The sequence below is a fragment of the Nerophis lumbriciformis genome, linkage group LG06, assembly GCF_033978685.3.
Source record: "Nerophis lumbriciformis linkage group LG06, RoL_Nlum_v2.1, whole genome shotgun sequence".
NCBI lineage: Eukaryota > Metazoa > Chordata > Actinopteri > Syngnathiformes > Syngnathidae > Nerophis > Nerophis lumbriciformis.
Window position 1 is genome coordinate 45,006,734 of NC_084553.2, and position 19,217 is coordinate 45,025,950.

At 37.3% G+C, this 19,217-nt stretch overlaps 1 protein-coding gene across 3 annotated transcripts in view; it reads left to right on the top strand.

The window, feature by feature from the left end:
* The window catches only part of LOC133608846 (semaphorin-4B-like), a 173,494-nt gene that overhangs the window by 53,591 nt on the left and 100,686 nt on the right, over nt 1-19,217 (top strand). Inside the window, exon 1 of one of the 3 annotated variants that reach the window (XM_061964428.2) lies at nt 13,512-13,676. The exons of the other annotated variants lie outside the window; for them this stretch is intronic. The gene's annotated coding sequence lies outside the window, so the exon portion shown is untranslated. Of the gene's footprint in view, nt 1-13,511; nt 13,677-19,217 lie in introns of those variants that run through there. 3 annotated transcript variants of the gene reach the window in all.

Sequence of the window (19,217 nt, forward strand, 5' to 3'; positions counted from 1 at the left end):
TTTTAACATTAAAGGAAACAACACATTGGTCTTTCCTCGTCTCCCACTGTAGTTACAGTGAAGCCAAGTGCTGCATTTGCTTCATCATATTCTGGTAAGGCAAAAGAAACATGTTCCCCGTGGTCACACGCGCCCCCCCTGGCATCGCACCGTGCCCCCCCAGGGGGGCCAGCCCCACCATTTGAGAAGGACTGATTTAACTTGAATAACAGAATGCCTTTCCAGTGAGTTTAAAATACAGCAATGTTTGACCTTGCCTCATGCGACCATCTTGAGTCATTTTTTTTTCTCCAAATCAATAGGGTTCTTGCTTTAGCAGGAATTATATGGCATGATTCAGTAAGTTTAAAGATTGGCTACAAGACTAAAAAAGGATCATGTATTGTGTAGATATTTGACATCAGCTACCTCAGACATCTTGGGTCAGGTTTCTTTCAAACCAACAGGGTTCTTGCATTGGTAGAAATAATTATAGCATGATTAAATACGTTTAAAGATGGGCTACAAGACGGAAAAGAAACATGTATAGTTTAGATTTTTGACCTCAGCTATCCAACCATCTTGGGTCAGGTTTCCTTCAAAATCAATAGGGTTCTTGCTCTGACTTGATTAACAGTATGCCTTTTCAGTGAGTTTGACTACTGGCCGCTAAATTGCGACAATAATGGCTCGCTCGTAAAGCATCCAAAATGAATAGATTTCTTGCTTGAACAATGACCCTGTAAACCTTAAAAATAATACCCTGCAAAAAAAGATTGTTGTTGAAATCTGATGCTTTTTGTCTGGGTAGCGGCTGCATATTTACAAAATAATGAATTCATGGTCAATGCCTGCAGGCTTGCTTCCTTTCTTCCATGGCCCCCCACCGAACTCCTGCACTCCTCAGTGTGCAGCTGTGCAGGACCTTCACCTTTGACCCCTCCTGTTCACAGAAGGCACCCAGAAAGGGGAAAATAAAGGTCCAAATACACATAATATAAGCATCACGGTGCCTTTACTGCTCGCTGACGTCATGTTCCCTCCAGCCTCAGGGGCCAAGTAAAGCATATTAAGATGCATATAATTCATATTAATGCCACATGTCAGCCCCTCCCGTACACGCTGGAGCAGATTTTGGCTTTTATTGCTAATAGGAAATAAAGAGGGGGCTGCTAGTCTGGCATCAGGAGGCTAAATGGCTTTGGTCATCATGGTGTCTGTTTTTTTCTGGAGCTCATTAAAGTTCATTTCAGGTTGTTAAGATAAATAAATAAATATATTTATTTTCAAACAAAATTGCGCAATAAATTTTGACTTAACTTGATCAAATTTGACAATTTTGTAAGTACGTAAGAGGCATGAAATTAGATTTTTCAAAAGGAGGTACAAAATAATATTATAACCATGTTAACATTGCATTTGTACAAATATTAATGACTTACAGCCAAGTACTACTCTGCAGTTCAGAGCACGCATAGCAACTCTAATGCTGAAGTTTCCTATTTTCACTTTACATTTTAAATAAAAATGCTAAGAAAAGACAAAATATTATTGAATAATTAGGTAAAATGCCTTTGTGCGACTATAAATGCCTTAACCCTAGTTTTCCCACCTTTCTAAGGGGCGCCGGAAGTTGACAGACCCTTAGAAAGTTCCTGTTCTGTCTCATTGTAATGTATGTCTGCTCTTGAATGGGATTGTGCTGAAAATCTGAATTTCTCCTCGGGGACTAATAAAGTATATGATGGTGATTGATTGATGATTGATGCATGGGACTCTCTGTAGTTTAGTAAAAAGCCCACCTCCATCAGACCACTATGTCAGGAAATACAGCATGAAAACCCCCCAAAAATAAATATTTAAAAAATGCATTTTTACTAGTGCTGCCATAAGATACATTTTTAAATCAGATTAATCACATCTTTGAATTTGGCTTAATCATGATTACTAAACAAGTTATTACTTGTTTTACCATGAATTGATTTACGGTACGTGGACCCCGACTTAAACAAGTTGAAAAACTTATACGGGTGTTACCATTTAGTGGTCAAATGTACGAAATATATACTGTACTGTGCAATCTACTAATAAAAGTTTCAATCAATCAATCAAACTTGCATTCAAAATTTCAATTAACTTAAAAAAAATAATCCCAATGCATACAGAATGTCTTCATTTATTTATATTGTAAATGTCCTTAAATACACAACATTATTTGCTTAACACTTGCAGTTTTATCTAAAGTACCTATAGGGTTCATTTCGGAGCGAAATGTGCCACACTAGTCACACATATTTGCACCGGCGTATGCATTGACCTGATCACTGACCGTACAACAATCCATACCAACATTCAGGTAACCATTCGCGGTTACAATAAAGGAGCATGCGCACTCAAATAATATTGAATAATCTGCATACAGTATACACATGATTAATGCGAACATTTTTGTGATTAACTTGTTAGTTTTGACAGCTCTAATGTTTTACCAATATCAATGCTCCACCCCAGGTTGATGTTTTTGATGCGTACCTTGCAGCTCAGAGCACACATAACATCTGTAAAGCTGCATTCTACAGTGTAGATTACGTGTTTATGAAATTTAACTGTGCAAAAAAAAAATACTTAAAGAATGCATACTATTATTGAATCATACTATTATTGAATATTATGTTAAAATGTATTTGCTGTTGCTTGTTACTCTCATCCCTCTAGATGAGGAAATATAATTATTTTTTAGATTTTTTTACAATTGTTATTATTGTTTTTTTTTTGTTTTTTTTAATGCTAATTAAATATTCAATCTGGATCACATACGGTGTGGATAGACAATATTTATTTCTGCATTGCAGTACAGGAAGTGGGGTTTTCACCTATTATTAAAGATAAAAACGCTTCCTCCTTTGGGTTATTCATTTCCACCAAAGTTTAAAAGAAAAAATACATACATGTACATAATTTAAAAATCCAAGAGGATATCTCAAAAAAATGTAGACAGGAAGTAGACCAACACAAAACACACACCTATAGTAGCCGCGCAGAAGGTGAGGTATGGTTGTTGCATCAAAACTCTTTGTTGGATATACATACAACCTCTTTTTGTGTTTTATTGTGGTTTTACCTCCAACAAGGTTAGCATGTAATGACAGCAAAGGCACTAAATGCTGCTTAATTATTCCCCTGTCACCATGACAACCAGCTTATAGTTGATTGGCGTGTTTATGTGGGTTCAGCTTGACAGTGCGCCTACAGTATATACAGTACACCTTTAGAAAATACACATATAATGGACCAAAATTCCATTGCTTTTTCAATGCTTTATACGTACTTATACTTATCAATGCTTAAATAGACATATTCACTAACATTTTTGTTATTTAAGTACATATCACAGAAAAATCCAGTGTATATTTGATGTACTTGTGGGCACTGTTCCTACATTTACATTATTCAGCGCTTAGTAGTAGAATAGTATAAAAGTGAATTACTTTTCTTGCATTTAAGTCTACTTAATCAGATGAACTATATTACAAGAGTGTGTATGCATGGTCTGACATTATTCCACAAATTCCAGAAAAATGTCAATGAGTCACATCCTGCCTAATACTGTATACTTGTTTTTTTTGTTTTTTACATAATGAAATCTTTGCAGAAAGACGTCTACGTAAACAGTCAGCAGTAGGATTATATGGTTTCTATGTGTAAGCTCCAGTGAATGCAACTGTTATTTTTTATGTCAAAAAAGCATAAAATGGGATTTATTGGCAAAATTCCTCTATTAAAAAAAATATGATAATTATCCCCTTTATATTGTCAATGTATTTACTTTAATTTGTATTATTTATTTGTTTATAGGATTACTCATTTATGTATATTTATTTATTGGCCAATGACAACCTACTCAGTGGCCTAGTGGTTAGAGTGTCCACCCTGAAGTCGGTAGGTTGTGAGTTCAAACCCCGGCCGAGTCATACCAAAGACTATAAAAATGGGACCCATTACCTCCCTGCTTGGCACTCAGCATCAAGGGTTGGAATTGCGGGTAAATCACCAAAAATTATTCCCGGGCACGGCACCGCTGCTGCCCACTGTTCCCCTCACCTCCCAGGGGGTGAACAAGGGGATGGGTCAAATGCAGAGGACAAATTTCACCACACCTAATGTGTGTGTGACAATCATTGGTACTTTACTTTAACTATAGCATTGCTTGTGATGAGTCATCAGTGTGGCTCTCTGAGGGGGACAAGGTTATCAGACTTTAAGGATGTCAGCATCTTTGGACCCCTTTGAAAGCATCAATGAAAATGTTGATCTCTTCATCACCAAGTCCAGCGTGGCTCTAAAAAGGAGAGCTTGTCGTTTACTTAACCCCAATAAAAGCTGCCTGGAACGGCGCTGACCTTAATATGAATGGCAGCTGTGTAGTCCGCGGTGCGTTCGCGCGTCTTGACAAAGGGGATATTATTGGAGTATTGGTGCAGATTAAGAGTGATGTGTTCAACAATGGGGCCTGTGTTAGCAGAGTGATTGGGATAACGTTGAAGAGCAACAACTCAAGCTGAAGCCTCCCTCAAATTCTCGCTTTGAAATTTAGAAGTAGCTGTCAGGGTCTAAAGTAGCCCACAACAGAGCACAGACCTCAACCAAGTATTCCATTATTCATAGAGAAATACAACTTGGAAACTTTATCTGGCAATGTGAACAAAAGTATGTAAATAAGGCAGACATGGCATCTGTAAAGCTGACATTGACATAGAAGTTTAACTTTTCATTACATACACCTTGTGAAAATGGCCAAAGAATATAAAAAAGTAGGAAAGCCTTATCTCTTAATATATCAAATTAAATCAAATCAACTTTATTTATAAAGCACATTTCAAATTTACCACAGGGGTAGCCAAAGTGCTGTGCAATGGGCAGGTTAAAAGATAATAAGAGAACCGAGCAAACACAACACAACACAAACAGAGCACGATAAAAAATAAATAAATAAAATAAATAGTAATAGTAAAGGAAACCTAAAAAAAATCCTAAATCTAGACTATGAACCGACTCACGCCCAAAACCTAATCACATGTTCCTTATTGCGTTTTTTTTTTAAACTTCCTGAAAAAATTTCATGAACATCGGCTCATAACTTTTTGAGTATGTTGCTCGTTAACGAACACACAAACTTGGGTTGTGACGTCACGTCCGTTTTTTTTCTTCGTGCCTAAATTCACACCATGGTCAAGCAGCTTGAGCGTAGCATTAAAACCAGTGAGAGAGAGTGTAGAGTTTGAGCAGAAAATGCCGTTCTGTTCTTGGATGTTCCAATCGTTCAAATATAGAGATAGGAAATAGTGTTCATAAAGTCACCAAATGAGTGGTTCATAAAGGTAATAAAGTCAGGGAAAAAACAAAAGTGTGTGGAAGGTAATGGCTCTTAAAAATATCACTTTCACCATCTTGTGGATTACAATCGGACCATCCTCGTGTCTGCAGTGATCACTTTGTAAAATGTTTGTTTGAACATTTGATTTGTTTGAGAAATTTTCTGGGTTTCTCGACTATATTAGTAGTGTTTGAGAACAAAACTAGACGTAAAGAAAGGACAATGGATTGCATTAGTTTGTGTTCTTTTGTGGTTGCTATCTACCTACAAAGACTTGGTTGTGCAAATAAACTAACGTCATGTTAAGTCCTAGTAATACATATTGTGATTGTTGGTTCAATCCACCATATTTTTGTTGTCGATTTTCATTAAAGAAACTAAAAGCTTAGTTGTTGTTGTTGTTGTTGTGCAGGAAAGCCAAGTGCTTTATTCGACACGGATATGTTATGATTCGTCACACCAGCTTAGAGTCTGTGTTTGTGTTAAGTATCATTCTTCTTGGTTTAGTGGCCTGTTATGTTTTTAATGTTCGTTTGTTGTTGCTCGGTGGCTGATTAGCTGCACCTGCTTTCTGTTTTTTGATTAGCGTCCTCACCTGGTTCTGCCCCTAATCACTCCCCTTTATATTCTGGTGGTTTCCCTGTCTAAGTTGCTGGTTCATTGTTCGCTGTTCGTTATACACGACGGCTTGTTGGTTGGTTTTGTTGTTTGTTTCACGCTACCTATTTTCACTTTGCTAATCTTCATGCTATGCTAAGCTAGCACCAGTCTATGATACGTTGCCTTGTGTATTGAAGTAAATAATCTTCTTACCTGCACGCTGCCTGAGGTCCTCCGCATCTTTGGAATCGCAAACACTTAACAACAAGCCAGCATACGACAGGATGGCCACCTTATAGCGTCATTGGTGCTATTTGTTATCCATTTAAGAAAATATCCTTAATAGTATTAATAAAGAAAATGAATAAATCCCTCGTAGGCTGAATCTTGATACAGCTCATGAACAATGATGATCAACAGGACCATTTATAGATAATACTGAGACAAAATATGAACTTCACATCATACAAACAACTGCAGACATGAATTGTAGATAAAACTAATATTTAAAGAAAAAGGGATTAAAAATCAACTGCAAACAATCTTATCCTTTTTCTCATTAGCGTCAAAATTACGGCAGCACGGCAGTCGTTATGTCTATCAAATACGGTATCGAGCGATGTACGAATAAGTCCAACTTTGTCTTTCACTGATTAATGCTTAATTTGTGTACCCCTCCAGATGTAAAGACATGATGTGCCTTAAATCATTTCTTCTTTAAATCCTTATAAGTGTCAAAGGAAGTAAGGTTTAGGCTAGCAGTAACGTCTTGGTAATGACGAATGGTCTAAATCTTTAACAAAATAATTTTCTGAAGAATGTATTAATCCCCTCCATCCCATTTTGAGTATTTTTTTCATGATCGCTTGTATTTTTGCCTCAAAACCAGTGGTCCCCAACCTAAACTAAACTAAATTTTTAATTTATTTTTGTATTATTCTTTTTTAAAATCTGTCCTTTCTAATCCATTTTCTACCACTTTTTACTCTTTGTGTCTCCTCGCCGCTCAGGCTAATCATATTGTCTAAAAATGCATTTTCCCATCAATAACGTGACATCATCGGCAAAGTACGTGCTCTTTCAGTCAATTAGTGTGCAAGGAATATATATATGTGTATATATATATATATATATATATATATATATATATATATATATATATATATATATATATATATATATATATATATATATATATATATATATATATATATATGTGTGTATATATATATATATATATATATATATATATATACATAAACATATATATGCATTGACTGTTCTTTAGATAAAATGTTAAGTTGTGAGCAAATAACTGACGTGCATTCATTTAAAACATTTTTTTTTTTTTCTGTATGACATTCTGGCAATAAATTGAATTTGTGTCTCAATGTTGGGGTCTTTTTTTTAGGTTAATTTAAATCAGGGGTCTCAAATTTGCGGCTCTCATGCCCAATTTAGTGGCCCTCTACTTAACTTCATAAATAGGTAAAATTGCACCCTGTGCACATTGGACGGCCAATAGTTTAATATATTATGACAATCTTGAATCCCACTAGAAAGAACACAAACTACAATACCGTTGCAAACAGCACAACAAACACACATTGTGCAACACAAAAGCAACTTGCTGTAAGCAAGCTGAAGCTTCCTGGGGAACTCAACAATGTCAAAATATACAATTTTTACATTCAATTTTACATTTATGATGACTTCAGGCCTACTGTTGCTCAATGTCACTATACATGCCGGTGGATCTAGGTAACACATTTAGTCACGTGGTTAAAACGTGATTCTGAAAGCTTCACCCCAACTCTACCTCCAGCGGCCCAGAGCTAAATACAATTTGAAACCCTTAATTTAAATTATGCAAGCGAGTAATAACCTTTGATTAATTATGATTAATCCAAATTTAAAAGTGTGATTAATCTGATATGAAAAATTAATTGGCTGCACAAGTTTAAAAATGCATATGTACAAATACCTGCCTGACATTCTCTGCAGTTGAGTAAATAATTAATTAACTAGTTATCCATCCATCCATCCATTTTCTACCGCTTGTCCCGTTCGGGGTCGCGGGGGTCCTGGAACCTATCTTAACTAATTAATTTGGAAAAAACAATCAGGATCCATACCCTTAATTCTGCTTTTCTTGTCCCGCTAGCCCACACTGCTGTTTTATTTTTTTGTACTGTATTTTATAAAAATGTATATGAAACACATTACATGTGTATGTGCTATTTATTATGTATATTTTCTTATTTTTCAATGTTTATAATTATTTTATTTAATATATATTTTTTATTTTATTTTTTATTTTGCCCAATTTATGTAGATTTATTTTTGTGTAATCCTTTAGCAAAGAAACCACATTGAAAAGAAAAACAATGACACTAACCACACTTTTGTTTTATTCTATAAGCATTTCCTGGGGCCAGGTCAGACAGAAGAAAAGAAAAACAAACAGTTGTTTAGCTCTACTAGTGTGGCGGCATGTCAGTGAATACGTGTGACGAGCATGACCTGACGTTTTTAGTCTTTTCGCGGCAGTGAAAAGAGATTACATGAATGGCTGCGTACGCTTGTGCTCAAGTCCTCGCCTCTGCACATAATCCTCTGTAATGCTCTTTGTGCCGGACGCTCTCAGCTGTCCTTCATTGTTCTTCTTGTCCACAGAGAAGAGACGTCAAAGAAGAAGTGACTTAATGACACCCAAAACACGACAAAGCAAACTATTAATTAGTTTTGATTAAATATACTGTTTAAATTTCCAATGTCATTCAAATGTCCAAGTTTAAACCAGATCAGATGCAAATATTGATGATCCAAAAATGTATTACATTATGAATAAAAGGATACTATTTTATAAAATACTGCCTTTCATATCTGAACATCTTTTTATGTTCCGATCTGTTCCAGATTTTGGTGTGCGATCTTACGATAAATCCTCCTGAGAACCTCTGCAGTGGACACTTGTTTTTGACCCATTCCTTTTCCCAGAGTTACAAATTCAGGGAAAATAATACCACTGTTATGAAAAACATAATTTGATTGTATCCAGTTTGAAAGTTGCTGTGTGTACAGGGTCAAAACCAAGTTTAATCCTGATCTGATCCGCATTTTGATGTGAATGCATACTGTACCTGTAAACGTATGATTGCATTCACACACAAAAATCTCCATCATAACCTGGTTAAATCTCTTCTAATTTGAACAAATGTAAATATGTAAATAAATCAATACTTTCTGTTGTATAAAACTAAGTTGATCTGATCCCAGTTTGAATGTAAATCCATAATTGATGGCGTGGCTCGGGTCAGTAGAGCGGCCGTGCCAGCGACTTGAGGGTTCCTAGTTCGATCCTCAGCTTCCGCCAACCTGGTCACGACCGTGAGCGAGACACTTCACACTTGCTCTTAATCGGTCGTGATTAGGGCTTTGCATGGCAGCTCCCACCATCAGTGTGTGAATGTTTGTATGAATGAGTGAATGTGGAATTAGCGCTTTGTGTACCTTGAAGGTAGAAAAGCGGGAGAGAAGTATAACTCATTTATTTTGATGTTGTTCTGAAGCAACTTTGAATTGGATCTGATCCAGATGTTGGTGTAAATGCACACAACAGTTTCCATTTTTATAGTGTGCCAAAAGACAAAACAGTCATATCTGAGTTAAAATTTCTCAAATTAAGTTGAAATCGAGTCTAATCCAGGTTTTGGTGAGAATCCACACACAATGTTTTTTCCAAATATGTAATCAAATTTGATCAAAAAGTGTTACAGTGTCAGAATATATCATTTCATACCATATCTGTGTTATTAAACCAAATTTAACCCAGAATTGTGTGTGAATGCATTAGGGTGTTATTAAACTTTTTTTTTTTTAAATGATATACCGTATTTTTTGGACCATAGGGCGCACTGGATTGTAAGGCGCAATGCCGATGAGCGGGTCTATTCAGGTCTATTTTCATACAAAAGGCGCACCGGATTATAAGGCGCAATAAAGGGGTCATATTATGATTTATTTTCAACATTTTAAACACTATATTGTGGTCTACATATCATGTAATGGTGGTTTTTATGGTCAAAATGTTGCATGGATTGTTTTATAGACCATCTTCAAGTCGTTTTCTGACAGTCGCTTTAGGATGCGCCGTTTTGTGGGCGGTCTTATTTTCGTAGGTCCACTTCGACTGCGTCTGCTCCCCATCATCTTTGTTGTGCAAATTTTCAGGACTTTTGCAGATCCCAAATACACATCAGCATGTACCAGGAGGTAAGAAAAGTTGGGTTTGCACAATATTGCGAAACAAAACACCAGATAATACGCCTGCTTATAAGTGCCATTTTGCGGTCTTCATACACACACTATAATAACACTCGTATGTTGAAGCACAGTACGTCTGACTACTGCTTCATAGCTTACCAAAGTTGTACGCCGTGAGTTATGTTACATATTTTCAATGCAACATCAACGTTTTGGTGTTGCTTGCTAGCGTCATCTTGCAGTATACACGTATCTCTTATGTGTGACTGCCATCTACTGGTCACACTTATCATTACACAATGTACCAAATAAAATAGCTTCAAGGTCGGTAAGCACAACCAGAATTATTCCGTAGATTAGGGCCACCGGATTATAAAGCGCACTGTCGATTTTTGAGAAAATTAAAGAATTTTAAGTGCGCCTTACAGTCCAAAAAATACGGTATCTGGTTTAAATACTACATTTTAACAAAATGTGGTACATGTATAAAGGGTTAGAATTTTTAATATCAAACCATAGTTTTTCATCCAAATCTGATTCAGATTTAAATGTGACTCCACACCCCAAAATAAATAATATGATTTATAATGTAAAAATGTAAAGAAAGTAAACATAAAGTAATCAAACTGATCTGATCCGATACCAATTTTGATGTATATCCACAAATGTATGTTGTTATGAATAAACTTTAAATTGGATCCGATGCCAAATCTGGTGTAAATGCCCACAGTAGTTCAACTTTTTTAGTGTTGAAAAAGACAAAACAATCATATCTGGGTTTAAATTTCCCAGATCAAGTTGAAGCCGAATCTGATCTAGATTTAAGTGTGAAGCCACGCAAAATGTTTTTCCAAAGATTTATAAAAATGTTATCAAAAAGTGCCTTAGCCATACAGCATCAACATAAATAATATCTTACAATATCTGTGTTATTAAACCAAACCTAACCCAGATGTGATAACATTTTTGGGGTAAATGCATCACGATGTAACTGAAAATGTTTTGCATTGTTAAAAAAATTGTTTTTTAGTTAAAGCTTGAATTTGAAGATGTATAAACGATTATAATTTCTATATCAAACCATGTTTTTTAATTCAAATCTGTTTAAAATTTAAGTGTGAATCCACGCCAAAAAAATCATATAATTTATAATGTAAAAATATAAATAAAGTAATCATATCTGTTATATCATCTCATCTGTTATATCTGTCATATTATCTCATCTCAATTTTGATGTGTATCCACGTGTTGATTCGATGTGAATCAAGTTTATTTTTGGATCTGATCCGAATTCTTGTATGAATTTATATCTGGGTTTAAAGAATAGAATACAAATATAACTGGGCTCAATTGTTCCACACATGATCGCATCTTCCAAAAATGCTATCAAATTGAATCATACAGGTCGATGCAACACAACAACATTAAGATCAGGCAAAGTTTATTCAGTTTAAAATAATAATTTTATGGAGAATTCCTAACTACTGTATAATATCACTGCGATGAGGTGGCGACTTGTCCAGGGTGCACAGCTGAGATAGGCTCCAGCACGCCCCGTGATCCCGAGAGGACAAGCGGTAGAAAATGGATAGATGGGTGTATAATATCAAAACAAGTATGATCCAGATCTGGTCTAGTTAAAGTTAAAGTTACATTTAAAGTACCAATGACTGTCACACACACACTAGGTGTGGTGAAATGTGTCCTCTGCATTTGACCCATCCCCTTGTTCACCCTCTGGGAGGTGAGGGGAGCAGTGAGCAGCAGCGGTGGCCGCGCCCGAGAATCATTTTGGTGATTTAACCCCCAATTCCAACCCTTGATGCTGAGTGCCAAGCAGGAAGGTAATGGGTCCCATTTTTATAGTCTTTGGTATGACTCGGCCGGGGTTTGAACTCACGACCTACCGATCTCAGGGCGGACACTTTAGCCACAAGGCCACTAGAAGTCTAGAGTTTACACACTGGTAAACATAGGACATTTACGGAAAATATCTTTATCCTTTTAGATGGTGTAAAAACACAAAAACAATCAGTTGAATCATATAAAAACTCTAACATAACTGGTAATGATTCCAGAGCGCGACCACCGCTGCTGCTCACTGCTCCCCTCACCTCCCAGGGGGTGGAACAAGGGGATGGGTCAAATGCAGAGGGTAATTTCACCACACCTAGTGTGTGTGTGACTATCAGTGGTACTTGAACTTTAACCAGAGGTAGAAAATGGATAGATGAATGGATGTATAATATCAAAGCAAGTATAGGCGCCGATCTACATGTCTGCCAGTGGGTGCTCGGTGTGTGTGTGTTAAAAAAAAAAATAGACGTTCAGCGAAGTTAATATCCCATATGATTTGTGGCTCTATTATTTTGTAAAACGGACCAAACTCGCCACAAAATTAACTACAACAAGACTGATTTTTCAAAAATTATTTTAAAGATTGAAAGTTGCCATCAATCCCACGCGGGTGCTCAGCATTGTCCGTGGGGGCTCGGGCCCCGAAGCACCCACGGGATCGGCGCCTATGAAAGCAAGTATATGCCAGTTCTGGTCTAGAGCAGTGATCCCCAACCTTTTTGTAGCTTTTCTACAAAAAAAAATAAAAATACCATAACGCCCCCCCCCCCCCCCCCGCCCCCTCGCCGTGGGGGGCGGGGGGGGGGGGGCGTTATGGTATTTTTATTTTTTTTTGTCATAAAGAAATACAATCATGTGTGCTTACGGACTGTATCCTTGCAGACTGTATTGATCTATTTTGATATATAATGTATATATTGTGTTTTTTATGTTGATTTAATTAAAAAAAAAAAAAAAAAAGTATTTTATTTTATTTTTTTATTTCTTGTGCGGCCGGGTACCAATCAGTCCACGGACCGGTACCGGGCTGCGGCCCGGTGGTTTGGGACCACTGGTCTAGAGTTTGCACAATGGTAAACATAGGACATTTACGGGAAATATCTTTATCTTTTTAGATGGTGTAAAAACACAAAAACAATCAGTTGAATCATATAAGAACTCTAACATATCTTGTTAAAGTCAGGCAGCATAGTTGAATCCAGTTTACATTTTCTACAGTAGTTCTACAATGTTCATCAAATGTCTTATCTTTTCCTCATTCTTTTCCATATTCATAGGTGACTATATCTTTTAAAATACATTATTTTCACAGGTGACAAAAGTCTATTCATAGTTTTAAGACTCCCACTTGAGTGACGCGATGACAATGACGATGATGAGGGAGCGAGTAGGTTGTGGGCGGAGCTTGAAGTTTTGCAGCCCGTGAGTGAGTGTGTGGAAACACAAACGCAGAGGCAGGACTTCGTTTCAGCAACACGTCAATCCCAAACACTACTCCGTGGATTTAAACCGAATCTCCCTTTGCGTTTTTTGTCCTTATACTTTATTGGATGTTTAACGTGGAGGCTTTTTTTATGACTACATTTACAAAGCACGAATGGTGAGTTACCTTTTTCTTTTTTTTTTCTTCTTTTTTTTTGCACATATGCGTTACTGTGAGTGCTGAGCTGTTTTAAAGGGTGCAGGACTCACGCTGAAAAATACAATGATAAAGATTATGAAGAGTTAATATTGTAACAAACGTTTTTTTCGTTTTGGTTCGTGACTTTGAAGTTCATGAACGCATCAGTGCTGAAGAAGCTGTACACGTTTTTGTACCATTTACACTTAAATGGTTCCGTTTAGGAACCCGCTTGTGTACTTTAGTGTAGGAATAAAAACACACAACTAGCGTACAGTTTGGACCAGAACTTTGGTTTTTGCGACACAGGTACCAACAGCTGGTCGGTTCTGGACCACTTTTTGCAACCTTCTAGTTTTCCTACACTAAGCAGTTTGACTTTTTGGTTCATTTTCCATTCCATCAAAAGTTGGTAAAAGTACCCAAGTAACACAACTTTTTGGGCATATTTTGGCACCCTGCTGTCAACACAAACAGTAGTAAGGTACCTAAAGGGCGGAGTTATAGACACACTGCAGTCCCTTGATTGGTCGACAGAGAATCCTCACTTCCTGTTTTAGTTCACCCATTTTAGGCCAATTGAGTTCTGTATACAGTTTGAATTTGTTTGAAAGTGGAGGTTTTTCAAAATTTCTGCAAGTAAATATAAGGGGAGGTGAGCCGATACTGATATCGGTCCAATACCCGCATAAAAACAAGTATCAGATAATATCAGCTGGCATCTAAAATCTCTTACGCAGCGTGTTCACCGGTCCTTGTGCAAAGCTAGTCTAAATGTCCTTCACTAAAATACAAGACAAGATCAAACTTGTGTGCTTAGTGAAGTAATTTACAAAAGGTAAACATGGTAGGCTGTAGGAAGGAGCTAGCAACTACACAACAGCTAAGCACACACAAGCTCGTTATACATAACATAAGTGTCCTAATTGAACAATATTGCAGTCTAACACATGACATTTGCCAATATAAACAATATAAATAGTAAAATGCATTTTACAATATCCATCCATCCATCCATTTTCTACCGCTTATTCCCTTCGGGGTCGCGGGGGGCGCTGGAGCCTATCTCAGCTACAATCGGGCGGAAGGCGGGGTACACCCTGGACAAGTCGCCATCTCATCACAGGGCCAACACAGATAGACAGACAACATTCACACTCACATTCACACACTAGGGCCAATTTTAGTGTTGTCAATCAACCTATCCTCAGGTGCATGTCTTTGGAGGTGGGAGGAAGCCGGAGTACCCGGAGGGAACCCACGCAGTCACGGGGAGAACATGCAAACACCACACAGAAAGATCTCGAGCGCATTTTACCACTCCTCTTAAAAAGCGTATATTTGTTATAAGGTTAGTGTTTTTGGTAATTTCACTTGATCACACCTTTTCTAACATTGCACACTACAAAATATTTAAACTATATATTATGATTTGTGCTGATATTGTATCAGATTAATATAATCTTGCATCTAAAATCTCTTAGGCAGTGTGTTTACCGGTCCTTGTGCAAAGTTAATCTACATGTTCTTCACTAAAATACAAGACAAGATCAAACTTGTGTGCTTAGTGAAGTAATTTATAAAAGGTAAACATAGTAGGCTGTAGGAAGGAGCTAGCAGCTACACAACAGCTAAACTGTGCACAAACGCACACAAGATCGTTATACATAACATAAGTGTCATTAATTGAACAATATTGCAGTCTAAAACATGACATTTGCCAATATAAACAAGTATCAAATAATTATAGTTGCATATTATTTACAGATACAAATTCCCCAAGACAGAAGAATATTAAAAAGTATCCAGTAACACACGTGTCCGCATCATGCTCTTAATCTAATGAGTTGTTGTTACCACTAGGTGTTGCCATAAACATTTTACCACTCCTCTTCAAAAGCATATATTTGTTATAAGGTTAGTGTTTCTGGTAATTTCACTTGGTCAAACCTTTTCTAACATTTCACACTACAAAATATTTAAACTATATACTATGATTTGTGCTGATATCGTATCAGATTAATATTGTTATCGGCCAATATTTAAGTCTCCAATATCGGTATTGTATCGGGAGGGAAAAACTTGTATCGGTGCGGCCCTACTAAATATTCTATGCAAAAATGAAGATTGTGCACAAGTACATATTTAATTTTGGGCGGTCAAAAATTAAGATGGGATTAATCACAGGTTTTTATCACATTAATCATGTATAGTTGCAGATTAATCATGCAATTTATTTTGAGTGTACATGCTTCTTTACATTAATGGTTACCTGAAAGGTGGCGTGGGTTGTTATGCAGTGAGTGATCAGATCAATGCATTCACCAGTGCAAAGATGAGGGAGGAAACTCCAACTGCAGAATTTCGCTGTAAAATAAACTCCATCAAGACTTAAAAAAAAAAAACTTACCATGTTTTGAGCAAGTTAATGACATACATACAAGTTATACATTTTAAAAATATATGTGTGTAACATTCTGTCATTAAAATTGCCTTTGTGTCAAGATATTGAAGTCTTTTTAGGTAATTGAAATTATGTCAATTACTGGGATTAATCATGATTAATCCAAATTGAAAATTGTGATTCATCTCGTTTAAAAAAGTAATCCTTTGCCAGCACTTTTTTATTTATCAATGGCAAACACAGGGCTGTTGTGTACATTTAACGTACCGTGACCAGATGAGACATTTTTAGAATATATCCAAACATAAGCAGGATACACATAGAATATTCAAATTACGCAGTAGGTGAAGACTTGAAAGACAAGCAATTGGTGGGTCAGTGTATGTCTTAGTCCAGGGGTCGGCAACCCGCGACTCCGGAGCCGCATGCGGCTCTTTGATCATTGTAATGCGGCTCAGCTGCATACTTGCCGACCCCCCCGTGAGACTTTCGGATTTAAGTACCTCTCGCAGAAAACTCACGAGATGAATATTCTCCGATTTTCACCCTTACTTTAATAATATGGGCGTGCCACGATGGTGCAGTATTTAGCACCCCGTACAATCTGTACTAACAGCATGCAAGCCCAGCCTCTTGTTACATGCATCTTCTGCTTGCACACGTTAAGTGACAGCTACGCATACTTGGTCAACAGCCACACAGGTTACATTGACGGTAGTCATATAAAACAACTTTAACACTCTTACTAATAATGCGCCACACTTTGAACCAAAACCAAACAAGAATGACAAACACATTTCGGGAGAACATCTTCACCATAAACACAACAGAACAAATACCCAGAATCCCATGCAGCCCTGACTCTTCCGGGCTACATTATACACCCCTGTTATCACCAAACCCCGCCCCTACCCCAACCCAGCTCCCTCACACATCAACCCCCCCCCCCTCTGTGCGTCGGTTGAGGTGGGCGGAGTTTGGTAGCGGGGGTGTAAAATGTAGCCCGGAAGAGTTAGGGCTGCATGGGATTCTGGGTATTTGTTCTGTTGTGTTTATGTTGTGTTACGGTGCAGATGTTCTCCCAAAATGTGTTTGTCATTCTTGTTTGGTGTGGGTTCACAGTGTGGCGCATTATTAGTAAGAGTGTTAAAGTTTTTTATACCGCCACCGTCAGTGTAACCTGTGTGGTTGTTGACCAAGTATGCATTGCTGTCATTTACGTGAGCATGCAGAAGCCTCATACAACGTGAGGCTTGGCCGGCACGCTGGTTGTAGTGGACGCTAAATGCTGTACCATCACGGCACGTTCCGGAAAAATCGGGAGGGTTGACAAGTATGACGCTGTCATGCGCCATTCATTTAAAACTCGCGGGCCACACTAACATTAAATGTTCATATTAAAGTGTAGGCCGCATGTCTGAGACCCTTGGTTTATACATAGCGCAAAGCAAAAAAAAAAACTTTGCATGCAGTGTGATTTCATTTTGAATTCAAAAGATTTTTGTGGCTCCCATTGTTTTCTTTAATTTGTGAAACTGGTCAAAATGGCTCTTTGACTGGTAAAGGTTGCCGACCCCTGTCTTAGTCACTGAATTTTCTCCTTATGAATAATTGACAAGCAAAACGATTGGCTTATTTCAGCAGTTCTCAAACGTTTATTTTTTTACACCAAGTACCACCTCAGAAAACACTTGGCTTTCCAAGTACCACCATAATGACCAACATTAAAATACAGTAGCGTGGTAGGCCTAATAATTCATTAAAAACAAGGCAGAGCTTTTTTTAACAAGTATATTTAACATTTTTGGCCACACACAGTTTGAAAAGTAACATTATGTTTTATTATCTAATTAAGTGATTATTTGGCGTACCACAGTTTGAAAATCGCTGGTTTATTTGAATAACATTTATAACCACAACAAATGAAAAGGTTGTCGAGAAAGAACAAGTTTAATTTTTAGTGTAGTTTATTTCGAGCGTGCATCACAATACAAAAAGAAGTACCGGTAAGAAGGAGAGGTTACCACTCCATCTAAAAAATGGTTAGATTTTTGTTTTGTATTTCATCTAACAAAAATATTAATCTTATTTTAGCAGAAATTAAAAAACGGACCAAAACCAGATGTTTTCTCATATTGTGACATCGGAACCGGAAGTTGCTATTTAAAGACAAGGCCGCAGACTGGCCTCTTGGTAAAAAACAGATGAAAAATGTAACACACTTCCAGTGTCCTTTTTTGCCTTTACTGTGAAACCGCTCTCTGTCAATGTAATCAAGATAATGAGCGATTGATTGCGACGTCCCGTGGAATAGGATGATGGAATCAGACCTTCAGACGACCTCCGGTGCTGCGTGATAGTGTATCGATAAGATTGAAGAACACTCATCCTCCTCCCTCACTTTACTGGAAAACAAAGCTGCAGCAGGAAGCAGTTTTCCTTGAATCACTTAACCCCTCCTTCTCCTCCTTCGTTTGCTAAAACACACACACATATGCTCTAGCAGACCCTCACCCACGCAATAACACACACTTTTTCAAACACTCCAAACAAACACATAAGCTCCTCCCACTTCTGCACAGAGGAATGGTCAGCATGTGTGGAGAGACGCTCGCTCAGGAGGGCTTTAAAGGCAGAAATCTAGAGTTTGTAAACAATAACAAAAACTTTTTTTTTTGAATGATAATAATATCGATCTGTAGTATCGACCATGTACGGATAGAATACTTGGTATCGTTACTGTTGATATTTGTATCCATACGCCCACTTTTATTTACAGTCAAGAACTGTAGCTTAGCGGTTAGCATGGCTTATTGTTTGCTCCTATGGTGTGTTTGGCTATTCCTCTTCCTACTTGTCAGAAGCATAGTTTATAGTTTAATCCTCGCCATGGAGGCGAGGATTGCAGACTTAGAAGTGACTTTGCACTGTGGAGGGACGTTAGACGCCAGTGAAAATGCTACATTGCGTTCGTTAGCTGATCGCTGGTCACAAAATGTGTCATCAACATGCATTATCAGAATATAACGATGGTAATACAAGCTTTATTGTCGGCCAAATTCATATCATTTATATCGTATGTTGTCAAAAACGCGCAACCCTACTGGTTATGTTCG